Source organism: Dioscorea cayenensis, chromosome 16, assembly GCF_009730915.1.
Source record: "Dioscorea cayenensis subsp. rotundata cultivar TDr96_F1 chromosome 16, TDr96_F1_v2_PseudoChromosome.rev07_lg8_w22 25.fasta, whole genome shotgun sequence".
In the NCBI taxonomy this organism is placed as follows: domain Eukaryota; kingdom Viridiplantae; phylum Streptophyta; class Magnoliopsida; order Dioscoreales; family Dioscoreaceae; genus Dioscorea; species Dioscorea cayenensis.
The window spans coordinates 8,869,898-8,878,810 of record NC_052486.1 but is presented as its reverse complement, the minus strand read 5'-3'; positions in this window follow the sequence as shown (position 1 = coordinate 8,878,810).

The following is an 8,913-nucleotide window of genomic DNA, read 5'->3' as shown; positions in this document are numbered from 1 at the left end:
CAAATTTGGGTATTTTTGAGTAATGAAAAATATTACTATGGATTTTGATCAATTAAATAGTAATTAAAATTAATAATTGTTGGAAAATTTAATATTGAATGGAATTTGAAAGGTTGATTTATGTTTATAAGAATAGGTGTTTAGAAGATGTAAAGACTTTGGCTTTTAGAATTCTAATTAATTGTAGAATTTGAATGGTTTTTCAACTTCATAGAATTTAAAAGGTTTCAAACAATTTGAATTCTAGAATTTGAAAGGTTTCATAACTATTGAAACTCCAAAATTTATGTTTGGAATTTCAATGGTTAGCAACATTGAGTTTGGAATTTCAAGGGTTAGTCTACCAAGCCTATATATAGACTTCCTTCCACAACTTTGAGAGAAGAACAACAGCCAAAACAACAACAACAACAAAATTCTAAAGATTATAGAGAGATAAGACACACACTTCACTTCCTTCCTTTTCACCTACTGTCACATCCCGACCCGCGGGCCCACGGGATGCGAGAACAACCGCAACAATCCCGAGGAGGGATACCCCACCACTCAACTCTCGGGACGCCGCAAGGCTGAACAATACACCTAGAATTCAACAATATCTATCACAGATATAGAGTGGAGAGGAACAATGTTACCCAAAGATAGTAACAACAACAACAGTAGCAACAATGATAAAAAGATACAGAAAATAAAGAGGTTCACAAATGCACAGGGAAACAACACTAACAACAGTAGGAAATGCTGATACATAAAAGTTTAAGGGTTTTTTAGATACCAAACCATGCAACAAGGTTTCTACACACTAGTGGATCCATAGGGCAAACAACATGTTTCATGATAACAATAACATACATGAACTGAAAGAAGTATAACAGAAGATGGAACGGTAACAAATGCACAGTATGTCGCCACACAGCCACACCTACTACCTAGAACAGACTGGGAGTTAGAAAGAAGGATGAGTAACTAAAGTTACTCAGTGAGGGGAGGTTAGCACAACTCTAACAGAAAATATTTCAACGGCAATAATAATAATAAATCCTCAAAATAAATACTTTACCAAAGCAATACTAGTTTCGAAAAATTATCACACATAATAGAAAATTATCACACATAATAGAAATCTCTTAAAGAAATAAAATAACATAATATAATACCAAGAAAACCCTTTTTACCCAAACTAGAGTTTACAACACCAAAACCACCAAACATAACTGCAAATACATGTAAAATCAATTAAATGCCAAGGTTTTGAAATAGATAAACACAATACCCAAAGCTCACTCAAGATAACGTGGTCTAGAAAACTCTCTAAACCTTCGTCGTGGCCATGGCTAGGTTCAGAGCCGTCAAGGTACTCATGTCCTTGACGTTGACCCATTGGTTCACCGGTTGGTGATTCCGGCTACCCGATGAATATCCAGTCAGGGCTCTACACTCCCACCTGAATTGGGCCTCGGAGAAATCAGTCGGTCTACCACGCCACCTCAACCAGGCTGGCCATGGAGACCTCCTACTTAGTAAGGTACCACCAAACAACTCACACAATAAATACAATTCCACTGGAGTACAATAACCATCCATAATCATAAATCAATAACACCTCTGTCATTTGCACGAGGACAAGATAAAACACAAGCAAAGCTCAAGATTTTTAACACAAATTAATTTACAAATGAGACATCCAAGATCTTTCACAACAAAAACTATCATTCACCAAAATGCCCAACCAATTATAAATCAATAAAACTTACTTAAAGCATTATATATATATTTATTTATTTATCTCTAGCTATTGCCATTTTTATAATAAAGCTATGGTCAACAATTCTACTCACAGAAAAGCCGATTTTTCTTCCTGGCAAGCTAATCCTCGGCAAAATCTTTGCCTCGAGCCAAGACTTCTTCTCCTTGCCAAAGCACAACAATAATTAGAAAAATTAAACCAAACAAGGAAACCCCATGTTTCTAGCAAACAACCCTAAATCGATCCTAGGGTTGGCTCAAAGCTAGGTCTAAAGGTTCCCAATAAATTCCTGGAGGTTTTAGCTTCACTCTAGTCCAAAGAAATCAATGAAACAACTAAAGATTGCCGGTGCCACAATAACCTCGGAATTGCTACAGTAAAACCGACCCTAATACAAGGATTTTCTCCCAATTTACAACATCTAAACAAGAAATTTCTTCACACCTACTTTATCATATAAAGCGTAATCTCTAAGTTTCATGTGATAGAGCTCACATAATTTAGTTCTTCGGAATTGTAAATTGGTGCTCTCTTGCAATTGAAGACTGTGGTATCTAAGGAAGCACATGCTAGTTCAAACCCAAGTATCGGAGGGTGGTGAATCTGCCTCTTCTCACTTCTAATATAAGGTTTTGTTTTATTTGTAATTTTCTAATTATTAACATCGCACATAGGTTGTTTTGATTGTTTTTAACAATCTTAAAGCATATCCTTTCCATATTAGAGGTTAATAACCTAATAATCTTAACGCGTATTCAATGGCATCTGAAATAAATAATGTTTCTAATGTGGCTCAAGGGTCCACCCCTGGTAGGATCACCGTTGTGGCTCAAGTGGTTATTCCCACTATGAATACAATAGTATCTTAATTGCAAGCACCCATGTTGGCTATGGCGTTTACTTTGAACCATGCTGAAGCGCCAAAAAAATTTATTAGGTTGCATTTCAAGAGGTAGCAGTAAAAGATGTTGCTCTATTTGACTACCTTGAAATTGCGAGGTTCTTGACTGAAAAAGCACCTAAGCTAGAGGAAGGAAAACAAGATGTTCAAATGATCGTATAAGCTTGGAAGAAGTCCAACTATTTATGCAGAAACTATATTATGAATAGTTTGTTAGATGCATTGTACAACATATATACTTCCAAGAAAACTGCAAAAGAATTGTGGGATGCTTTGGACCACAAATAAAAATCAGAGGATGCTGGAACCAAAAAAGTTTGTGATTGGCCAATTCCTTGATTATAAACTGGTGAATTTCAAGACTATGAGCAGTCAAGTGGAGGAATTCCAAGTTAATGGTCTTGAGTGAAGCTTTCCAAGAAGCTGCTATCATTGAGAAGCTACCTCCTGGCTGGAAAGACTTCAAAAATTACTTAAAAGACAAATGAAAGGAGAAAAATATTGAGAATCTTTTACTTAGACTTTGGATTGAGGAAGATAACTGAAGTGGAGACAAGAAATATGTAACTCTAGCTATGTCTAAGGCCAATCTTGTATAACATGGTCAAAGCTTGAAGAATAAAAAGAAAAACAAGACTAGGAAAGGTCTATTATAGGACAAAAAGGTGGTATTTCAAAGAAAAAGAAATTCCAAGGGAAATGTTACAATTGTGACAAAATGGGTCAAAAGGCATCTCAGTGTAGGTTGTCAAAAAAGAATAAGAGTAAGGCCAAGATTGTGGATGATATCATTCAAGATGTATATAGTATAAGCCTTTTAGTTGTTGTTTCAAAAGTGAACTTGGTTGGGTCTACATCAAGACAATGGTAAATTGACACTGGAGCTACCAGGCACATACGCTTGGATAAAGGTATGTTCACCACTTTCAAACCATTAGAGAATGGGGAAAAGTTGTTCACGGGGAACTCTACCACATCCGAAATTCAAGGCCAAGGTAAGGTGATCTTGAAAATGACTTCGGGAAACAACTGACTCTTAATGTGTTGTATGTGCTGAAAATCTGTAAGAACTTGGTATCAGGTTCACTGCTGATTAAGCATGGATTCCAAATAGTGTTTGAGTCAGACAAAATTATCATTAGTAAAAATGGAATGTATTTAGGGAAGGAGTCATGTAATTGATGGGCCTTTTAAGCTCAATGCGATGGCTATTAAACCGAATATAATAATAATAATAATAATAATAATAATAATAATATTAGTAATAATAAACAGGCACACGTCTATGCCGTTGATCGCGTTGCATCTTCAAATAAAACACATTTGATGTGAATCTTGCTAGCCTTGCACAAGTCAGAACACATCATTGTTGCCCTTTGTGCTACTCCAATTTTCATATTCCATCGAGCATAATGGAGGTTGGAACACACTCATATGTCTTTGGGCACAACTTGTGTCTTCTCGTGTGTTCACTTCAAGGTTCCATCAACATAATGCATTCACAATTTACTTTGGCTTCTTTCTTCTCTATTTGGCTCCACAACCATATATGCGCAAAAGAACACAAAAACACATGTATTAGCGATAAAATCAGAGAAAAGTAATTCTCATCGTAAGAAAAGAATACTTCATATTGCTAATACACAAGCACTTATAACCTGTGCTATAGGGGGTGCCTCTGTCTGAACCTACTCTGGTTGTGGTTCAAGCGCATGCTGTAAGCCCTCAGCTACATCTCCCTTGGCCTCGATTGGCTCTGGTAGGGGCATGTTCATCACATAAATCCCTTCTCTATATTCGCGAATCATGCCCATCTATCGCATGGTCTCTAAGCCGAGAGGAGATGGTACTGTGATCATCTCGGTCCCCAGATTGCGTCCATAAGACCCATAGCCATGATGAGCCTCGTGATGTATAGTCCTAAGAAGAGAACTCCAACTCTGGCGTACTGGCCCTGGTGGCGCAAGTACTCGGCCAGGATGTGCCTAAGGTGAATTAGCTCGCTCTGTACCATGGATTACAAGTACAATAATTCCTGTCTGCTTAATACTCCTGTGTTGTCACTACGGCCGTTCACCGATCGATTGAGAATGGCGTGGATGTACCTATATGCTGGACAAGAAAGGCAGGTGGCATTGGACACACCTGGCTCGTATTGTCCCTGTCCACAAAATGCTCGATAAGCTCTCTGCAGAGTCAAACTGCCGGGATAGTCAGTCAGAAACTGATCATACTCCTCATTGTTGGCGAATGCCTCAACATATAAACCCAAATGAACAGTGAACTGTGTCACACTCATGCTATAATACTGCCCAAATGCTCAGAACTAGATTGCATCAATGCTATAAAAACTGCTATATGCTCTGTCGAACACAAATGACGCTAAAACCTCCAGTGTGAGCATACAAATCGCCGGCTAACGAATATATAATAAACGGTGCCAACTGCCCATGGCTAGGAGCTCCTCTACCTCGTAGGCCATCTCATATGCTAACTGAGTCTTTCTCACGGCACTCAAATCTAGGAAGCGAGATTGGCCGAACTTGAGCTTCTATAATCTCTCGTAACGAGCTTGATGCTCGGGAATAGCAAACTCTATGTGTTCCGGCTAAGGAGAATGCTCTCTGGAATGCTTTCTGGTCACTTTCTTTATTCTAAGAGCAATATCTGCAAAAATTGAAAAGATAATTGATCAAATAAACTCTCAAAACAATATTGCAGAAATCCACACGGTCATGTGGAAATTCCACACGCCCGTGTGGATCCACGGGGTGTGAAAGCCGCACGGCCAAAATGCTAAAACCTCAAAAATACATCCAAAATTCATTCAAAATTCTTTCTAAAAGCTCGCATCAACCATTTAATCATGAAATATAGCAACATTTCACCAGTTTCAAGCAAAACAAATCGAGATTGGCGAAGAGAAAAAGAAAGAGGGCTTATCGACGAACTTATGATGAAAATCTATAAATGCAGCCGGTAAACTTGCTAAAATCCCTTAAAGTAGACGGTGAGGGGTCGGGAGAGTGAAGAGAGGTGTTGTTTGAGTGTTTGGGAGCTAAAGAATGAGGAGGCGCAAGTAGATCTTACAAAAAAAACGCGCCTCTTGGCGTTCTGTGCATCCACACGGGCGTGTGGAAATTTTCCACGCCCGTGTGCCCAACCCATAGTGGCACCCACACGCCGCTGCAGCTTCTCTGTCTACCCAAAAATTTGGCTAGATGTTCTACACGCCCCTGTGGAAATTTCACACGGGCATGTGGATTCTCACAGGGGTACTCACAGGGGCACTCACACACCCCTGTGTCTTCTTGGGATGGAGGAAAACTCTCTGCAGAGTTTCACACAGGCGTGTGGAAATTATCCACGCCCGTGGGTAGTTCACAGTGTCATCCACACATGTCCCTGTGTCTTCTTGGGATGGAGTCTGAGAACTGTACAGAGAAACACACACGGCTGTGTGGAAATTACCCACGGGCATGTGACCGTCACAACGCCATTCATAGGGACACACACATGCCCCCGTGTCATCTCGGGATGAGCTCTGAACGGAGACACACCCTCGTGTGGAAATTCCACACGGTCGTGTGTCTTCTCTAGATGACTTAAAAAAAATTACAGACTCTGCAAAATTTTTTTTTCACAATTACACACACTCAGAGCCTGCCTATACTATGAAAAACTGAACAGATAATCATGGAAAACATGCTCAAATGATCAAAAAACTTCGCTAATCAGAATTAAGCACACTGAAACCCAACAATCCACCAGAAAAATGCAGCAATAGCATGTAAAAATAAAGCCACTAACACTAAAGCTCTTATTCATACAAGTACTAAAGTAAGACCTAGAAAAGCATTAAATGCTTGGGTTGCCTCTGAAGAAGCGCTTGTTTAACGTCACTAAGCTTGACGTACCTTTTCTTACTTCACGGGGGCTCACGGAGAAAGAATACTTCCTTGTCATCATTATTAACCTCTCCACCAAAATATGGTTTCAGCCAGTGTTCATTCACATTAGATGTACCCTTATCTGGATGAGTAATTTCAAACAGCACTATGGGATGATACTTCGGTTACAGTATAGGGCAAAAACCACCTAGACTTGAGCTTCCCTGAGAAAAGCTGTAGGCGAGAATTGAACAATAACACTTGATCGCTTACTTTGAACTTTTCGGATTCTTGATATGCTTATCATGCCACTTGTGAATTCTTTCCTTGTAAATCCTTGCATTTTCATATGCCTTCAACTTCCATTCATCCAACTCATTGAGATAAAGCATTCTTTGCTTCCCCTCTTTGCTTAAGTCAAAGTTCATTGACTTGATGGCCCAATAGGCTTTATGTTCAAGCTCCACAGGCAAATGACACGACTTACCATACACCAAGTTATAGGGAGTGGTCCTTATGGGAGTCTTATATGTTGTTCGGTGAGCCCAAAGTGTGTCATCTAAGCATTCTGATCAATCCCTCTTTCCTTGTTCCACTGACTTTGTCAAGATTCTCTTAAGCTCTCTGTTTGTGACTTCCACTTGACCACTTGTTTGTGGGTGGTAGGAGGTAGCAAGATGATGGCACACTTGATTGCTTTGCCGCAAGTGTACGGGATCACCAAGTAATACTACGTGTAAAGACGCATGGATCGTATTCCACTGGGCTAACGATTTCCTATTACTCCTTCTCGACCTATTATTTAGCCTATAATCTTAAGTTGATAGAATTTACTCTACTAGATGAAATTAAAACTAAATACAAGATTACCAACAAATTAGAGAAAACAAGCAATGAGAAAGCAAGATTAACAATGTAATGCAAAGGCCTATGGATGTGGATCCCCTTAAGGGGTCATCATGACACATGGATGAAGAACAAAAGTTGCAAGGGTAGTTTGGACAGAGAGATTTCAAGATTAGATCAACCCCAATTTCTCTACGATTGAACCGTAATCCCATACGAATGTTGATAGGAATTTCTTCTAAATCACCATTCATACGATTGCATTAAGTACAAGGAAATCTCAAAATAGGGATAAACTCATCCTAAGTTCACCGCTAAAACATGGAGGGCTACCAACACACAATTTCTCGGCGTGTTGATACAAGTAACCCCATTCACGACCCAATACATGCGAGTAGGTCACATCTACATGCATAACTCATAAAAGAACTACGGATTTCTCCTTAGTATAGCTCTTAGCATGAAAACAATGGATTAAATCTCAAACCACCCAAGCATTGAATTAACAACCAATCATCAAAAATACATGACAAAACCCCCCAAGGTTTACCGACATCCAGTAGCCTTGGGGATCTAGTGTGTCATCATACTACAACAAGCAATAAAATCAAGTAAAACACAAAAAAAACTCATAAATGACACTCGCTAGATGAAATGGTGAAGGTGTCGATAGAAAATGTGCCGAATAACGCTTCCCCCGTAAAAGGAATGCCGTATGACGCTTCCTCTAGCAACGGGTCTCCTTCCTTCAAATGGTTGTCGATCTCCCCCTTGAATGATGATATCTTCTTGCCTTGGAAGCCTTTGATCTTGCCCTTAGATGATCTCCTCGTTTCCTTGCCCTTCTTTTTCTTCTCAAGGTCGCTCAAGGTCTCCCAAGAAGTCTCCAAGAAGCCCTCTCAAAATCTTTCCAAAAAGTCTCCCATTTCTGCCCTAGAAATCTGCATTTATACCCTTCAAGACATAAGGGCCGTATGGGGGCCATATGGGGGCCGTATGGGGCTGTATGACATTCAAAACCTAGATTTTTACTTCATACGGGGGTGTATACAGGCTGTATATGGCCTCCATACAGGCTGTATGGGGGCCGCATGATGTTCTAGACAGGCAGCTTCAAACAATCCTGTTGCTACAGTATTTGCTATAGTAACATCACTGCAGTAACTCTGCTACATTAATTTTGGGATTGTTTTCTTCTTTTTTTTGTCCAAATGATATCCTCATGTTCTTTATAGCTTTCCCGTACCCTACAAAGCAAATAGTACATGATTAAGCACAAAACGAGTATCAATCCTCAATAAAATACATGCAAGGTGTATAAAGTACATATAGGAAAATACCTACATTTAGACACTTATCAGTACTCCATAACGCTTCAATACTTTTTCAAGTTGAGTGTTGCAAAAATGAGTTCCTCAATCACTAATGATAATTCATGGGGTTCCAAATCGAGTGAAAAACCTCTTCAGAAATTTAACCACGGTTCGAGCATCATTAGTAGGTAGAGCTTGAGCCTCCACCCATTTAGA